The following is an 18,190-nucleotide window of genomic DNA, read 5'->3' as shown; positions in this document are numbered from 1 at the left end:
TTCAAAGTTTGGGTTTTACTCCTCACATTAGCAGAGCACCAGGAAAGTCCCTTAAAGAATGTCAAATTGGGATTAAATTACTCAAGGTTTCTGTTAATTCTCGAATACCAAAGGTTTGACATTTCAAATACCATGCTGACTCCCTTAAGAGGAATGTCTTTCATATGGATCTGTTTTAAGATTACTATTTCATTAAATTCCTAACTATCAAACAAAGTATTTTTCAATAGCTGCTTGAAAATAACCACAATTTTTCAAAACCAGGCTAGCAGAAGTAGGAAAAACAGTGGAGGATGAACACTTGAGCCAGAGGAGCTTTAAAATTCTTGTCCTTAAGCAATCTCTCAGTTACTTTAAGCAGTGATTAGAGATGGATGTGGTCTTGAACAGGAGGAGATGCCACAATACAAAGCCCAAGCATAGGAAAGAAACTTATAAATGTAGATGCAATCTACAAAATCCAAAAGGGTCAATCCCCATGAAGGGGTTGGAAGGCAAACCACTGTGCACACACAGTTATGTCACACTAATCTTACCAATGTTGCTAATTCACTAGAGTAGATCTAATTTCATTACAATATCATCATGTCATTGTCATTGCAAGTAAAGACAACTATAATAACCAGGATCCTGCAGTCCTTCCTCTCACAAAACTCCCCTTGAACTCAATGAGAATGATTTTTAAAATGACCAATGTTATAGTAGATTATCCAGTACAAATCCAACATATCAGATAAAGTCAATGGAGACTGTATTATGATTTCAAAAGAAAAATGTGCCATTTGCACTATCTTAAAGGAAATGTATCAATAAAACTATATTAAGACATAACACTGTAAAGCCCAAGGAAATTCCGAGTCATAGTTCCATGTTGTCCTTTACTACTCACTGGAATCACTTATCAGAAGGTCCAGCACCCTATGACAATATAGTTTCACTGAGAAGCAAATATTTATTTTGCCATATGGGTGAAACATACAAAGAAGAGAGAAAATACACACACAAACTGAATGCATACTGCCTATTTGCTCTTCTGGCTAAAACACAGGCTTGGTAATCAGGAGATCTTGATTCCCATGTTCATTTCAGAAATCTGTAAAATTCTAAGAGTATTGCACCATTGCCAAAAATACCAGTGACTCATGACTTAATAAAATGGAACAGAACTATTCAAGTGCAATAACTCTAGGGTAACAGTAGTAGCTCACCAATGGAGTGACTAAACGAGGTGAATAGGCATTTGTTTATCTATTCTAGGTTGATTTCAATGTATGTTTCCATTTTTCTTCCGGTCCTTTTCTATTTCCATCTCTTCAGTTTAAACCAGGGGTTCTCAAACTGGGGGTCGGGACGCGTCAGGGGGTCACAAGGTTCTTACATGTGGGGTCACGAGCTGTCAGCCTCTACCCCAAGCCCCGCTTTGCCTCCAGCATTTATAATGGTGTTAAATATATAAAAAGTGTTTTTAATTTATAAGCAGGTGGCACTCAGAGGCTTGCTATGTGAAACTGATCACCAGTACAAAAATTTGAGAAGCCCTGGTTTAAACAAAATTTTGATATATTATTTATTGTAATTATTTTCTTTAAGCTTTTTATTAATTATTTTAATCTCTAAATTGTTTTTCTTGTTTTTTTAAGAGGTGGAAAAACAATTGAAAACTTTTCACAAAAAAGTTTAAATTTCAGGGTTTTTTTTCATTTCAAAGTGTTTGAAATGGAGCGATTTTTTATCTTTTTGAATTTCACAGAATTTGTTTTCACCACAAAACTTTACAATTCTTTTTGCTTATCACTCAATTTATAATAAATTGTAACAAACATAATCAAGAGATTTATTTTTTTTAAAAAAGAGGTGGAAATAGAACAGAAACCATACTAAAAAGAGGCGAATGCATTTGAAGACCTTCTAGTGTAGTTAAATACAATTTTCAATAAAGGAAAAATGTATATAAATTTCCTTAACAACTTTGATAAAAAAAATTGTAAAACAAAGAAAAAGTCCATGAATAATATTGTCGGTGAAGAGGCCATTTTTTTATTACAGATCTTTTTATTTGAAAAACTTCCATATGCTTTAATGATTTCTTCTTGTGGTTTTATTATTTTTGTTCTTGTTTTCTGTGCTTTTCCCACCATTAGTGTTAGTAATTATTATTAAATCTGAAGTGGTCTCCATTGCACTAGGCAATTGTTTAAACAAAAAAAAAACAAAACAAAAAAAGAGAGGGAGGGAGAGAGAGAGAAGATAATCCTTGCCCCAAAGAACAATCTAAAAAAAAAAAAAAGACTATCAATAGCCAGACAGAAAATAACCAAACAATAGGTATGCAACACCTCAGAAATACAAACTTGCTACACTCCCCCCCACAACCCTATCTCCCAGTATTTAGTTTCCCAGAACCAAACCCACCCTTCCTCCCCTCTGTGCACATGCCAACCACCAGCCCTAAGTGCCCTCCTTTCAGCCTGCCCACCTCATAAAACAGCTGCAGGCTCAGGCTGGGAAAAAACACTCACAAACTGGCTCAAAGCGTGTGAAGGACTGCTCCTGGGTAGTCTCTACACTCACTCTTTACTCTTTCACTGGGCTTTCCCTCACCTGAATCACCCCACACTCACTCTCTCCCAGCTCTTCCATCCACTTTTGTTAAGTCAGCCAGACCGATGCACATTTGCTATTATCCTTCACCTTCCCTGGATCACCATCCCTCCCAAATTCTTTCCTCCCTCCTATTCCACAACATCTGCAACCACAATCTCTTCAGTCCTTCCCACCTAAGGTGACCAGATGTCCTGATATCAGGGCTTTGTCTTAAATAGGCAACTATACCACCCATCCCCTCTGTAAAAAAAAAAAGTGATCCAATTTTTCACAGTTGCTATCTGGCCAACCTATTCCCACCTGTCTTCTGGAGTGCCCTCTTCTCACTGTTTTCCTTCATTTGGGGCCAGGAGTCTTCCTCCTCAAAGCATCCACTTGGGAGTCCACACTCCTGGAGTTCCAGAACTTTCCTCATTCTCCAGGGGTCTCTAGGCAGGCCACAAGATGCTTCAAGGGGTTGGGAAACCATTGGTGAAAAATCACTTGTGGCATAACTCAGTGCTGTTCGGGGGGGTAGGGGGGGAAGGTGTGTGTGAGAGGGATTCATCTCAAACTTCCCTGCGGTTCTGCTGCATCCTATAGCTAATGGAGTATAGAGATGAGGAGTGTTGGCACATTGGTCTCCTTAACAGGCTTCAATTAGTTGGTTCAGTAGGAGCAAAGCAGGAGAATAGTCTAGTTGGGAGGAGAAAGAAATACCTGCAGGAGGGAATCCATCTGGGAGGAGAGGGAGCTGGTATGGTTGGTAATCAGGGTGATCACCCTGGGTTCTAACTTGTAGGGGTGCCAAATCAGCATATGGGGGGGACCTCCTTCAACCTTTTTCTTTTTTGGGCTCAGTTACTTGGTGGGAATAAGGGGCAAAAACACTTTTTATTTAGGTTGGCAAGACACCTATGGCTGGCCCTTGGAACTGGCTTCATTTCTGCCGCCCCACCCTGTTCCATGGGGGGGGGGGAAAATTAGACATGAGCGTAGGACTAAGAGGTCAGGGCACAATCCTGTGCTCTAGAATTAACTTTGGGCTTCTCTTCCTGACTCTGCCACACACTAGGATGTAACCTTGGGCAAGTCACTTAATATCTGTACCTCGGTTTCCCAATCTATAAACTAAGGACAATAATATTTGCCTACCTCATGAGGCTCTGTGACACTTAACTCAACAGTATTTGTAAAATGCTTTGAGATCCCTAAATAGAAAGTATTATAAAAATAAAAATTATTTATTACAATATCTTACAAAAGAGTCTTTTAGAACTTAATGGAGATTAAATCAATAGGGTTCTATGGAAATTACTCTGAACCACCTGTTTAATAAAGAATTATCTTAAATATCCCACAGATTTTAATACAAAACTACATGCTTTTCTATAAAATTCCCTCAAAGTCTACAGATGGTCAATAGTTTTCTCACCGGAGAAATGGTCTTTAGAGCTTGTTTCAAGAACAATAAAAAACTGCCTTTATGAAACTTTCTGTTGACATCAATGTTTTCAGGCACAAGAGGATTAAATCAAGATTGCTATAGTATCCCTACACTATAACAATCTCTATTTTGGTAATTGTGCTTGATAAGTACACACAATCATACTATTTACATCCTAATTATTATGGCAAAAACTTATGCACATACTTCATATTTACATAAAGTTAACCACATGGGTAAGTCTTTGAAGAACTGGGACCTATAATTAAAATACTGAGTATGAAAGCCTAATGAAAAACTTTCTAAGACATATTAAATAACTGCATTCTTACAAGAGTTATTTATATCAACAACCTAACTACAACTTTGGCAAGTCAGTTCTGTTGTACCAATGAAGGAGCCTGATTTATTAATTTTTTTAAGTGTGCCTTTCATGCTACAGAGTCAAATAATATACTTGTGCTTTAGCACTATGTAATCAATTCCAGACCCAAAGTAAGGACAAATAAGATGAAAAAATATCTGTGGTCCTTTGACTACACTGGTATCAGACAGTTTTCAAAAGCACCTCTGACCCTTCTTCGGGATGAAACTTTCTCCATGGTTGGTTTAGCCATTTTTTAGAAGTTTGAGCAAATTTGAGTAAAATCAAACAAACAAACAAAAAAAAACCCTAATTCATGGAAGACTGTTCCATATTTAAGCAACAACAACTGAGGCACAAGGCATCTGCAGGCATTTAATGACCAGCTGAGAAGTACATGAATAGCCATTAACAACAGTGGCTAATTAATCCTCAAGGAACACCATTGCATTATAATAGCTGTAACAACTGGGATGCAAACATTTGAAAGTCACAGATTTTAAATGTTCTCTTTTTCAGACACATTGTATTTACAAAGCAGCACTAAGGGCTCCATCCTGCCATCTTCATCCATGCAGGCCCTGATCCTGAGGTCAGAACTGCACAGACAGACCTCTTGTAATTATACAGAGCCATCGGACCTTTACATGGGCACAAGGGTTTTCCCATACAGATGTGATGGCAGGCTTGTGGACCCAGGAGTTATCCCATGGATTTAAAGGACTATCATTTGAATAAGGACTTTGGGACTGGGCCCAAATCAGCAGTTTGCATGGCTCAAAAACTTCTATATCATGCCCACTGGGTTTGGATTTAGGCCCCAATCCTGCAAGAAACTCTGCTCAGGCAAACGCCCTGTGTCTGTGCAGAGACCCACTGAAATCAAGGGAGGTCCATCTTCACAGTCATTTACAGATCACTGCCCAAATCCCATTCTATGCATATATAAAAACTACATTAACCTCTTATATTTTAAACCAATGACCAATGTAGATATGAGCAACAGCCTTCCTAAAAGGGCAATAGCAAACCCTGGAGTCTGTATGTCATTATGATATTTGATACAGGCAATTTCAAATAAATGGTCAGAAGAGACCAGACAACGGTGATAACCTCCAGCAAGTGTCTCCTAAAAATGTAGTTGTCTTCTTCAATCTCTCCCACGGTCACAAGGTGGACAGGTGGCTTCAAGAGCTCCTGCTTAAGGGAGCCATTTTATAGACTGAAGTCACAAGCACTAAAGAATTCAGCATACAGTAAGTGTATTAGTTTTCACACATTTTAATAGCAAATGTCTATGCAGAAACAGAGTAAAAACAATCCAATCAACTGTGAATACTGCCCTTGATTTCGGGCCATATACCACAATCTCAGGAACAATCTCTGAGTGATCATTCACTGTTATTGTCCAGTTTACCAGTAACTATTTGTTTCTATAAAGTTAAAGTTATAAGCCACTATAGATAGAGAGGTGCTTATACTGAAACTGCTTTTGCAACCAAAACTACAGAGTTCACTGTAATGCCCACACATGCAGACACAAAATACCTACTGTATGTCCCCAAATGGATTTTAATAAGGGAGATTACTTTTGAATCTTTTAAGATTCATGGACTTTGGCACATTAGAAACGAGAAGAGATGTCACAATGCTCACATAGTCTTGTAATATTGTAATTTCTGCCCAACTTGTTATAGCATTTGCTATAGAGGAATGGCCCGTGTAGACTTGACTTGTAACTAACAAAGAACAAGGTAAATCCATCCGGTGGGATGAGGTAGGGGAGAGGAGGATCCTGAAAGCTAAACAGAGTCATGCTGCAGTGTAAATAAGAAAGCAGAAAGCTTAGCTTGTCCCCATCTGTTTACAAATACATATTTATACTGAATCTATAAAGCATATATTGTTTAGACATTTGCTTCAGTATATTTCTGGATTAGGACTTTTATAATTATATTTACATAAAGTGACCGTGTTTTATTATAATTCACGGATTAGCATTCATTTGTAGCAGCATAATCACGTTTAGTTGGGATAAATATACACATACAGTAATGGGTCCATAATTGTGTTACAGCGGATGATAAATTATAATGGATGGGAACAGATTTTTATACGCACACATACGCCATACATTATGTCAAGACTGTTTTGAAAAAGTCACTACCGCTCGGGCGCTGCGATCAGCGGTACAAGCAACTACAAGGTCTAAATTAAAACAAACCGGACAAACTTCAGCAAACTCTGCTGCTGCTGCTTACCTACGTTTACATGTCGAGGCCGCTTCTCTTCTTGGGCAGTGGCAATGGGAATAGGCTCGGTAGCTCAGGCTTCGTTCAAAATCCCCCAGGAGGGTTTCCCAGTGGAGAAGGAGGTTTCCGTCTTGACCAGGAGAGGGATCCCAACTGGTGAGGAGGGGACAAAGTAGGAACCGGCGCTGCTGGGAAGACCTGATTGCTCCCCGGGGCGAGGGGAAATCAGGGTGGTGCCTGATTTGGGGGCTCCCGGAGGAGAGGGAGGGAAACTAAACCCCCGCCCCCACCCAATAATCTTGTCCCCGCTGCGGCGGGGAAAGTTTGAAGGAGTTTGGGGAGGCGGAGGCAGGACGCTGCGGCCGGCAGGGGAGTTTGCAGGCGGGGAAGGGAGCCGTGGGCTCCCGCTGCAGCCCGCGGGGGTGGGGGAAGGAGAGAGGGAGGGGATTGTTGTCCCGAGAGAGCGAATGGGGCCGGAGGCGGCGGCTGCAGAGCGAGTGCGTGTCGGAGTCGGTGCGGAGCGTGGGGCTGGAGCGCGGAGTCACAGCCCTGGAATCCCAGGAATGCGGAGCGGCCGCTGCTACTGCAGGGCCTGGAGACGTCGGGGACTTGACATGGGCTTTGTTGTTGTTGTTTTGTTTTCTTTGCAAAAGAGGAGGAACGAACCCAGTCCGCGGGAGGAAGGGGAGGGGCGATCCCGCCTGCTGCAACTCTGCCAAGGTCGGGACAGAGCCGCGGGACGGGTTTTTCGCTGATTTCCCCTCGGAGCCCCCTGTCTGCGCTAGTCCCGCCGCGCCCTTTTGCCTGCGCTACCTTTGCAACCCAGTTCCTCCTCCCGAGCTCTTCCAGCCCGTGTAGACAGGCCCAAAGAGAGGGGGCAGGGAGCGAGGGGCACCCGGGGGCTGGGAGAACAGGGAGAGTCTGAGTCCACAGGGAAGGGAAGGGTTTGGTTTGGGGGGTGGGGAGCGGGAATGTTTGAGGGGGAGGAAAGGGCTGAGTCAGTCCTAGGGTGTGTGTTCGGTCTGCGGGGGCTGAGGCAGCCCAGGGGAGTCTTTTGGAGGCCAGCTTCTGTGCCCCGCCTCCCCGTTTCAGCCCCACTTCCTCTGCTCTGCCCCCCACACTTGTCCAGTTGCAGGGCGCTGGGGAATCCAGCTGCTGCCAGTTCTCCCAACTCCTTGCCAACTATATGCTCGGATCCTCCAGGGGGAGCAGATGGAACGCACCCTGGCTACCTGCGACGCTGGCACCACTGTAATTGGAGGAGAAACAGCAGAAGAAACCCTGCAGCCCCCCAGATGTGCGATGGGGTATCACAGATGGGAATGTCATGCCAGAAGCATAACAATTGGTGACTCAGGAAGGGCCTGTCTAGTGGCTGCACTAAGGTTGGCTGAGGAACATGGTTGGGTAGGGTTACCATACGTCCGGATTTTCCCGGACATGTCCGGCTTTTGGGGGCTCAAATCCCCGTCCGGGGGGAAATCCCCCAAAGCCGGGCATGTCCGGGAAAATCGGGAGGCTCGGCCGGGGCCTCTTTGTGCGGGGCCGGGGGCATGGTGCCCGGCCGGGAGCTGGGCCGGGGTCGCAGTGCCGGGCCGGTCTGGGCCCGCGGGGCCGGGAGCCGGGCCCGCGGGGCCGGGGAGCCGGGGGCCGGGAGCCGGGGCCGGGGAGCCGGGGAGCCGGGGGCCGGGAGCCGGGCCCGCGAGCCGGGGGCCGGGAGCCTGGCCGGGCCCGCGGGGCCGGGAGCCCGCGGGGCCGGGAGCCGGGGGCCCGCGGGGCTGGGAGCCGGGGGCCCGCGGGGCTGGGAGCCGGGGGCCGGGGTCGGGGAGCCGGGAGCCAGGCCCGCGGGGCCGGGAGCCGGGTCGGGGAGCCGGGAGCCGGGCCCGCGGGGCTGGGAGCCGGGAGCCGGGGTCGGGGAGCCGGGAACCGGGCCCGGGGAGCTGGGAGCCGGGCCGGGGTCGGGGAGCCGGGAACCGGGCCCTGGGAGCCGGGCCGGGGTCGGGGAGCCGGGAGCCGGGCCCGCGGAGCTGGGAGCCGGGGGGTGCGCCGGGGGTGGTCGGCCAGGGCCCGAGCCGACCCAGGCTGGAGCCGCCGGGGGCCAGCCTGGGCCGCGCCTCCTCCCCTCCCCCCACTGCCCCTTACCTGCTTCAGGCTTCAAGCAGGGGAGGGGGCGGAGACTTTGGGAAGGGGCGGAGTTGGGGCGGGGGACGTGGGCGGGGCTGGGGGCGGGGGCGGGGCCCCCGGGAGTGTCCTCCATTAGGAGGCACAAAATATGGTAACCCTATGGTTGGGTCACATTGTAAAGCCAGGCTGCAGCTTCTGCCAAGATGATGAATCAGTTATAGAATCATAGAATATCAGAGTTGGAAGGGACCTCAAGAGATCATCTAGTCCAACTCCCTGCTCAAAGCAGGACCAATTCCCAGCTAAATCATCCCAGCCAGGGCTTTGTCAAGCCAGGCCTTAAAAACCTCCAAGGAAGGAGACTCCACCACCTCCCTAGTTCTACTCTGCAATGTAAATATTGTCATCTCAGTGATTTTCTACTGAGCAGGTTTGATAGGAAAAAAGCCATTTCACTTAACTCGCATTCTTCTGAACTCAACCAATCTTGTTGTCAAGATGGATTTCTTTCCTTCTTCCACCAATGTATGTAATAAGGGTTCCGGCGCTGGCTGGTGTTAAGAATATGTAGACCCTACAAACAATTCCCCAGATATTTATAGAGTTTTACACGTGTTGGGTATTTAAATAATATATCATTAAAATAAATTCACAAAATTTTTACTCTTAAAAAGAGCTCTTGTTTGCCTAAAAATCAACACTGAAAATCAGGAGGAAATTACCTAAACCCAGATTTTGAACCCTTATATTAAACCACTTTTAGCTCTTGAATTCACCTTTCTATGCTTGATTTCAGGCCATGGGAGATTGTTTAGGAGGGTAGTTTGAGTAAAATCTGTTTATCCATTTTTGAGTTAGCAGAGCAGGGGAGAATCAAATGGAGGGTAGGAGCAACCCTAGAATAGGGCACAGAATTCCTCTTGGTGTCAGTTAGAGACGTGCACAGAATATGCTCCTAAAACTGTAAAATTCCCTACACTGGAGTTAGAGAGCCTAATAGCAGTCATTTCTAAAAAATGGGTGAAAATTGGAGGTTTGTTTGTTTGTTTTACATTTATGTAACACATTTTCATATTCGTACATACTTTTCTCCTCATTGAAGGGCCTGGTCCTGCAATACTCATTCAGTACATGAGTAGTCAGTGGGCATTACTCGCATCAGTAAAGGTAATAGGATCAAGCCCTTAAAAGAGAGAGAAATAGCACAGTTCCTCAATTTAGATACATAATTGTGCTTAAGTACCGTATGTGGAGTCACAAGTCTGTGCCTTACCCCTGGCATTGTAAAATGTAATTACACGTTGCAGAGAAAGTCCTATTTATCTGAAACGCTCTAACAAAGGTGCTGTGAGGCTTAGTGAAGTAAGTAAATAGTATCCACATCTTACAGATGGTTATGCTGAGAAGCGTCACTGACAGTAAACTCCCATCTTTTCATGTATTTATACCTGCTCCTGTATTTTCCATTCCATGCATCTGATGAAGTGGGTTCTAGGCCATGATAGTCTCTAAGGTGCCACAAGAAATCCTCATTATTTTTTATGGTAAATTGTTGCATTCAAAGGTTTTTCTTGTTCCAGGTCACACACTGAGACAGATATGGAGCTGTGAATAGCACCCAACTGCAGAACTACAAAGACACATTCAGTCACAGTATAGCAGTAGGTAGCATACCATGAGCAGAGTAGCTACAGCTGGTAGCAAAGCAGGAGAACACAGAGGAGTTTAGAGCTTCCTTACTCCAGATCCGTAAGATTCTTTTTTATTTTTCCCACCTCATAAGTAGAAAAACACAGAGGATGGGGTGGGAAAGTGGGCATGAAACTCCTGAAGTTTCTGCTGGATTCTCTCCACAACTTTGAGGTCCTATCAAGCAGGCAGAAGACTTCACTTCTAAACACCGTGGAGGCTGGCATTCATAGGCGTATCTTAATGCCTCACCACAGGGTGTTAGCCACCTCTGCGGTTTTGTTGGGCCCCAGGTACTGCTCCTGGCCCCTTTTTCCTCCTATAGACCTCACTGCACCTGTACAGAGCTCTTCCTTTCAAGGAGTTTTAAGTGCAAGCATATGGTAATGTTGCAAGCAGCACTAACACAGTGGCAAATACTGGCTCAAATTTCTGCTAGTTTTGAATGGGAGCTGAATCCCAGCTCCTGCCTCTCCTGTCCCAGCACAGTCTCTGAAATATTGAAGAGTCCAAGAGAAGATAAAAATATGCCCCAAAACACAGCAGCTTACAGAGCTGACCCTTTTACAAAGCTCTGCCTGCGATGGCAAGCTGTAGCACAAAGAGAAAACCTGCCCAAATAAGTAAAAGCTGTTGAACCAAGGCGTGGTGAAAAGCATTGCCTATTGTGTGACTTAATACAAATATTAATACCTGTATTTGGCTCCTAGATACTATGGAGAGAGGTGCTTTAAGAAATACACAATTTGTTAATACAGAGAAGCTTCTGAGCAGAGGTATGTCACTTTGGTACCACTCTCACCTTCAGCATGTGTAGGACCCATTGTATTCTTGTTGCCATTCCTTTGTTCTCCAAAACAGAGTGGAAAGGAGCATACAGCCCTGCGGATTAAGAAAACATGTTACCAGCTTCCTAGACACCATGATTAAATATAACACTTGCTAGAAAGGTGTTCCCATCATTTAAAATATTATTACAGATGGGACTTAGTGGTTTTATATGGTGGTTTATGGAGTTTCTCTCTCTAATATCCCATCTGCCCTGGAAAAAGTGTTTTTTTGTTTGGGGATCCTTTTGCAGCAGAGTAGTCCTAACAAAGTTAATATACAGTTTGGATTTGCAGCGCAGACAGGACTGAATCATGTTTTAAGTCTGTTCCTAAACCATGCTAAAGTCTGGCACTAAGCAGAGCTGTAACATGGCTCAAAAAGATAGTGAAAACATAATCCAGTACCATCCATAATGAACGAATAGTGTGTCAACTATATCAGAGGATTATTGTTTTTTATCTGGGTCCCTGCACAGTAAAATGTACAGTGTCTATGGGACTTGGATATAGTTTACAATGAGATTTGAAATAGTTCTAGCGCCTAGTAACACCTGTGTTTAAACACTTCCAAAATCTTTATCCTGGGCTAAAGCAATTTTTAAAATCTTGTTATAACACAGAAAATGTTCAGTCCTTGTTTGTTGGTAAAACCATGTCATAACCTGTTTTCAACAAAACTCCCTTTAAACTGTGCTTAAGCAACATCTGGCGGTTTGCTCTGAGAACAGTAGATGAGGTTTAATTAGCTTTACAACCATCTACATTACAATCAAATCAAAGGACACAGTTGCAACACAGTTCCAATGTGTAGTGTAAATATGACCTTAACTGTGTTCCCTAACTATTCTAAAACCTGGGACATGTGCTGGGTATCCTGACTTGGCTGTAATTGTCATGAAGACAAAAGCTTAGGCAGTATACTGGGAGAAGCTTCTTAGTCCTAAAATCATATTTGTACTTTGTAAATTGGTACTTTCATTTTTTTTAAGCTTACCATAATTAAGACAAGTTTACTTGTCTAGTGCCCTATGTGCTCGTTAATGATTGCATTTAATAGTCCTTTTCAAAAATCTTCTCTTTGAAAAGGAATTTGGATTACACAATTATGGAAAACAAACCTGTTGCCATCAAGCATGAGCTAACACGTTATATTACTCTATAGCTTACAGTGACTAAGCCAGCACCCAGTTTTGTGGACCAGAAAAAGTTTCCAATGATCATCCATACACATAAATTATGGAACATTGAACATTCTAGTTTGCTTAATGTTACAGTCTATTTCTACAGGTTTGGGGAATAACTGAAAATGTCTGCCTTTTTTTAATCCTTGAATAAAAGTTTGGAAAATCAAAAAAGTTTTAGCACTTGAGACTGATTATAGTGGTGAACTCTAGCTTCCACAGTTACGGTTGTGTCACCACTTCTATTATAAACCCCATTTTTCATGCTCTTATAGAAATTGTATAAAAATTTGTTTCCGGGTGAACATTAATTTGACACAGAGACTTAGGACAGAAGCAAATATTTTTCCTAAGGAGTTTTGGGGTGTTTTTTTATTTTGTTTTGTTTTAACATCAGTTAGGATATTCTAGCACAATTAGCAGTTTATTATTGTAATTTTTTAGTTTATATAATCCAAAATTGGCATTCATTAAAACAAAAAAGCTCATGGTTTTTAGTGAATTTACTGCTCCTGAAATTACTGGTTTGACAACCCTGGAGATCCAAATCCATAATGTATCCATATAACAAGGCAACAGTAGTGCAAACCTAAATAAAAGTGACATGATTTTCAGAGGTGCTGAGCACCCTGCATCTCATAAGGGCACATTTCAGCAAAGAACATTTAAGCATGTGCTTACGTTCCATGGAAGTTAATGAGACAAGCACATGCCTAAAGGTAAGCATAAAGATGGACTACTGAACAAGGGTCTTAGTCTAAGGGAATTTCAGGTGCTCAGCACTTCTGAAAATCAGTCTCTTATTTAGGCACCTAAATATGTATTTAGGTACCTAACTTTGGGTACCCTCATTTGAAAATATTGATCTATAACCACCCTCTGAGCCATCCAGTCCCTGAAAATAGCAAAGAACTGGTACCAAGAGACCTGAGTTTATTCTTGGTGCTGTCAAAGACTTTGACACCTACACCTTGCTTATCTGTAAAATGGATATAATCCCCACCTAGTTTACAATATTGTTGTAAGGCTTAATTCAGTCAAGGTTTTAAGGCTCTTTAAAATCAGCAGATGGAAGGCATTATATAGTAATATAAATATCAGCTTTGTCTTCATATATGTTTGTAGAGCACCTAGTATAAGGGAGTCCTGATTCACACTGGATTTTATGGCAACTACAATAATATAAATATTAAATAATTATACGTTTTCTTTTCATTAGAGATTAGTTCAGAATATGATGATAAGGTTTTCCTGGTATATAATAAAGCCATTTTAGAATGTTGAGAGACTGAGATTTAAAAATTGGCTATTATATGTGCGTCACTTCTTTAATTTTCACAAAATGTTAAATATTGTAAGTATGTGACCAATTCGCCTTCATACCATTCAGAGTCATTGCGATCTATCTGGTCAGTGATTCATGAACTAAGAGTGATTTAATCAATAGTCTGTAATGGACATCAGGCCAAAAAATGCATTTCTAAATAGCCCCTATAATTTAGAGTTTTAATTCATAGAGACATGATTCCAATAAATACAAGTGACAAGTGTATTGAATAAGTGATATCATTTCTCAAAATGGTGAAGTGTGATTTAGGGAACTGGTAGTGGGATTTAAACCCTTTTACCTCATGAATAATGATTTGAATCTGACCCAAATTGTTGTTAGTGACTGAAAGTTGTTACTGTCTGATGGCTCTTTTTATCTGGGGCCTATGTGAAATTAGTTAATGGCCTGAGTCCATTCTCAATGGACAGATTACAGTTGGCCAGTTTGCTGGCAGTCTTAGCAGAAAGGCCAGTTAAGACTCAGCGGATTTTCAGTCTGACTCACTCTCAGAGTCCTAGATGTGGTCTGATAAAGAACAGCACTAAGGCACATTAATGGAGCTGTGCAAGGAACTTTGCAACTGCCTACAGTAGATAGGTTATTTCAGTTTACAGCTGTGAAGAATCGGGCATCTTTCATGATCATTACATTGATTTTAAAAATTGCATAGCAACATCCAGATCAAACCAATAACTTTTACAGATATACTAGTATATCTGTAAAATAAATACACTATATATTTAGAGTTCGGGCTGAACTTCTGACTTGATCTCATCCTAAACAAGCTTGTCCTACCAGTGTTACATACTATATCGGGGTGGTCAAACAGACTGGCCCGCCAATCCACATCCGACAATCTTCAGAAGTTCACAAGCCGGGGCACACCTGCCGGGGGCTGAGGCTCAGGGCTTCAGCCTCAAGCCCCAGGCAGTGTGTCCCACAGGGTTGAAGCCCTGAGACTCCCCTCCTTGCTGGGCACAAGCCCATACTCCAGCACCCTGCTGCTAGGCCGGGGTCCTGAGCTCCCCCTCCAGTTTAATAGGCAGAGAACAGGGGAGGGCCTTGGGGGGCTCCGCGAGCCGCACTTTAACGGTAAAAGAGCCGCATGTGGCTCGTGAGCCACAGTTTGGCCACCCCGTACTATACCATAACTTACGCAATGGCTGGATAGGCTATAGCAGTGGTTCTCAACCTTTTGTACTGCTGACCCCTTTCACACAACAAGTCTCTGAGTGCAACCCCCCCTATAAATTAAAAACACTTTTTTATGTATTTAACACCATTATAAATGCTGGATGCAAAGCGGGGCTTGGGGTGGAGGCTGACCGCTCGCAACCCCCCATATAATAACCTTGTGACCCCCTGAGGGGTCCCGACCCCCAGTTTGAGAACAAATTAAGGTGAATGTTAAAGTGTAGTGTTTATAGCTAGAGTTATGCCTTGTGTGACAGAGTGACAATATACTGTAATATCCTGAATAAACCTGATGGAATCAAGATAAACTTTATTGAATTAGGGTTAATAACTTTGGCTTACATTATATTAAAAATGCAATTGTGGATGTGTTATTGTGGCATTGTATTTATCTTCTCCAGTAGGGAGAAGGATGCTAATGTAATTCCTCCCTTATCAGCCACGCCCCTGGAAAGGTCCACATATACTAGTTCAAATTGTATTCTTCAGGAACTAACAGAAAGAATTGTTGGATAAATAGCCTGGCTCAGGGCCTTCTTCCTTGTCCAGCAAATGAACAGGACCCCTGATCCATGGAGGGCCCCATTCCTTAGGGTAGGGTTGGAAGGATTGAACGGACTGAGTACTTGTTCTCAGCTGAAGCTGTGATGAACTTGTGACCACAAAGAAAATTCCTTGGGTGCAGTGTTGAAGGACTACTCCTGCTACAGCCCCTGTTAGAGCTGGGGTGATGTCTGGTGAGCTTATTAGCAAGTGTGTAGGGTTTTTAATTGTATTTAATATGTTTTCTCTGTAGTGCTTTTACCCTAATAATAAAATTAGTCTTGCATAAAAAGAGCTGTGTGGTGCCTTATAACTGTAGCAATTACATCTGTTAACCACCTCTGAGGAGAAAGCGAGCAGGTGTCCTTGGGCAACCTGTCTGTGATGGGAGTAATACAGTGAAGCCAAGGAACTGTGCAGCCTGGAAGTACCCCAGTCAGAAGGGAGAGAGATGTGGATCTCCACCCAGGAAAGGCAATGGCTGGGGAGCAGGAAGCCTAGAAGTGGGTGCCTTTGCCAGACCACTTAGGGGAAATACAGGTGCAGTTGCCCTGAAATGTGACATCTTGTAGTGCACTTGTAAATTTTTGAACCACTCTTCCTGTGTTCATAGTTCAGTTGCTAGTTTGTTGTTGGAGCTGAGCTCCTTATGGATTGTCAGATGATGTACATGCTATTCGTTCTCATGGAGATTTTTCTTTCTTTTTTGTGTAGCTTTTCACTTAAACTAAAAGTCATTCATACCAAATGTCTCTATTTGCTCTTTGACTGGAGTCCCACACAAAGGAAACAGAATCTGCTTACCTTTACACCTGTCACCACATTGACTTTTGTGTGCTTGCAGACGTGTAAGTGGGCCCTAACAGATTCTTAAATACAGTATCTTTTTTTTTTTATACTAAAATTCCAACTTTATGTGCAGCTCAGGCATTGGTAATTTACAGCCCTACAAAAGAACTGAAGACTTAGCTGTATCATTTCATAATGTAACTGTCATAATTATTTATAATTTCCTTCTCATACTAAATCCATGAGCATTATGCTAACTGAGGTAGTCATAGCCTTGCTCCACTGGACAGCATAAATAGAATATCTTTGTGGGTTTGCTCTTATTGCAATCACAGCATTTCTGTGGCCATGTAACTTGCCAAACTCCCCTTCTGACTGACTGGGTATTTTTAAAAAACATTGCTGTTAGAATCATTATTACTTTCTTTCCAGAGCATAGGGAATCATCTAGTGGCAGCACTAGAAAATGTTCATGATTTAGTTCATGTTACTAACATTTAAAGTATTGAGTTGCATTTATGTAGACCAGGGGTAGGCAACCTATGGCACGGGTGCCGAAGGCGGCACGCGAGGTGATTTTCAGTGGCACTTACACAGCCTGGGTCCTGGCCACTGGTCCGGGGGGCTCTGCATTTTATTTAATTTTAAATGAAGCTTCTTAAACATTTTAAAAACCTTATTTACTTTACATACAACAATAGTTTAGTTATATATTATAGACTTATAGAAAGAGATCTTCTAAGAACGTTAAAGTGTATTACTGGCACGCAAAACCTTAAATTAGAGTGAATGAATGAAGACTCGGCACACTACTTCTGAAAGGTTGCCGACCCCTGATGTAGACTCAGAGACTGAAGGTCAGAAGGGATCATTATGGTCATGTAGTCTGACCTCCTGCACAATGCAGGCCACAGAATCTCACCCACCCACTCCTGTAACAAACCCCTAACCTATGTCTGAGTTATTAAAGTCATCAAATCATGGTTTAAAGGCCTCAAGGTGCAGAGAATCTTCCAGCAAGTGACCTGTGCCCCATGCTGCAGAGGAAGGCGAAAAACCTCCAGGGCCTCTGCCAATCTTCCCTGGAGGAAAATTCCTTCCCAACCCCAAATATGGCGATCAGTTAAACCCTGAGTATGTGGGCAAAACTCACCAGCCAGCACCCAGGAAAGAATTCTCTGTAGCAACTCAGATCCCACCCCATCTAACATCCCATCACAGACCATTGGGCCTATTTACCTGCTAATAATCAAAGATCAATTAATTGCCAAGATTAGGCTATCCCATCATCCCATCCCCTCCATAAACTTATCAAGCTTAGTCTTGAAGCCAGATATGTCTTTTGCCCCCACTACTCCACTTGGAAGGCTGTTCCAGAACTTCACACCTCTAATGGTTAGAAACCTTCGTCTAATTTCAAGTCTAAACTTCCTAGTGTCCAGTTTATATCCATTTGTTCTTGTGTCCACATTGGCACTAAGCTTAAATAATTCCTCTCCCTCCCTGATATTTATCCATCTGATATATTTATAAAGAGCAATCATATCTCCCCTCGGCCTTCTTTTGGTTAGGCTGAACAAGCCAAGCTCTTTCAGTCTCCTTTCATAAGACAGGTTTTCCATTCCTCGGATCATCCTAGTAGCCTTTCTCTGTACCTGTTCCAGTTTGAAGTCATCCTTCTTAAACATGGGAGACCAGAACTGCACACAGTATTCCAGATAAGGTCTCACCAGTGCCTTGTATAACAGTACTAACACCTCCTTATCTTTACTGGAAATACCTCGCCTAATGCATCCTAAAACCACATTAGCTTTTTTAACGGCCATATCACATTGGCAGCTCATAGTCATCCTGTGATCAACCA

General features: G+C 43.1%; 1 protein-coding gene across 3 annotated transcripts in view; it reads right to left on the bottom strand.

Moving 5' to 3' along the window:
* Nucleotides 1-7,247, bottom strand: part of PTPN14 (protein tyrosine phosphatase non-receptor type 14) — a 183,120-nt gene extending 175,873 nt beyond the window's left edge. For 2 of the 3 annotated variants that reach the window (XR_008444559.1, XM_054024345.1), the window contains exon 1: nt 6,656-7,247. The gene's annotated coding sequence lies outside the window, so the exon portion shown is untranslated. The remainder of the gene's footprint in view (nt 1-6,655) is intronic. The other variant, XM_054024346.1, reaches the window with a different exon arrangement.
* Between the last annotated feature and the right edge of the window lie 10,943 nt (nt 7,248-18,190).

The sequence above is a fragment of the Malaclemys terrapin genome, chromosome 3 (assembly GCF_027887155.1).
Source record: "Malaclemys terrapin pileata isolate rMalTer1 chromosome 3, rMalTer1.hap1, whole genome shotgun sequence".
NCBI lineage: Eukaryota > Metazoa > Chordata > Testudines > Emydidae > Malaclemys > Malaclemys terrapin.
Note: the sequence above shows the minus strand (reverse complement) of the source record. Positions and strands in the feature narration are given on the sequence as shown.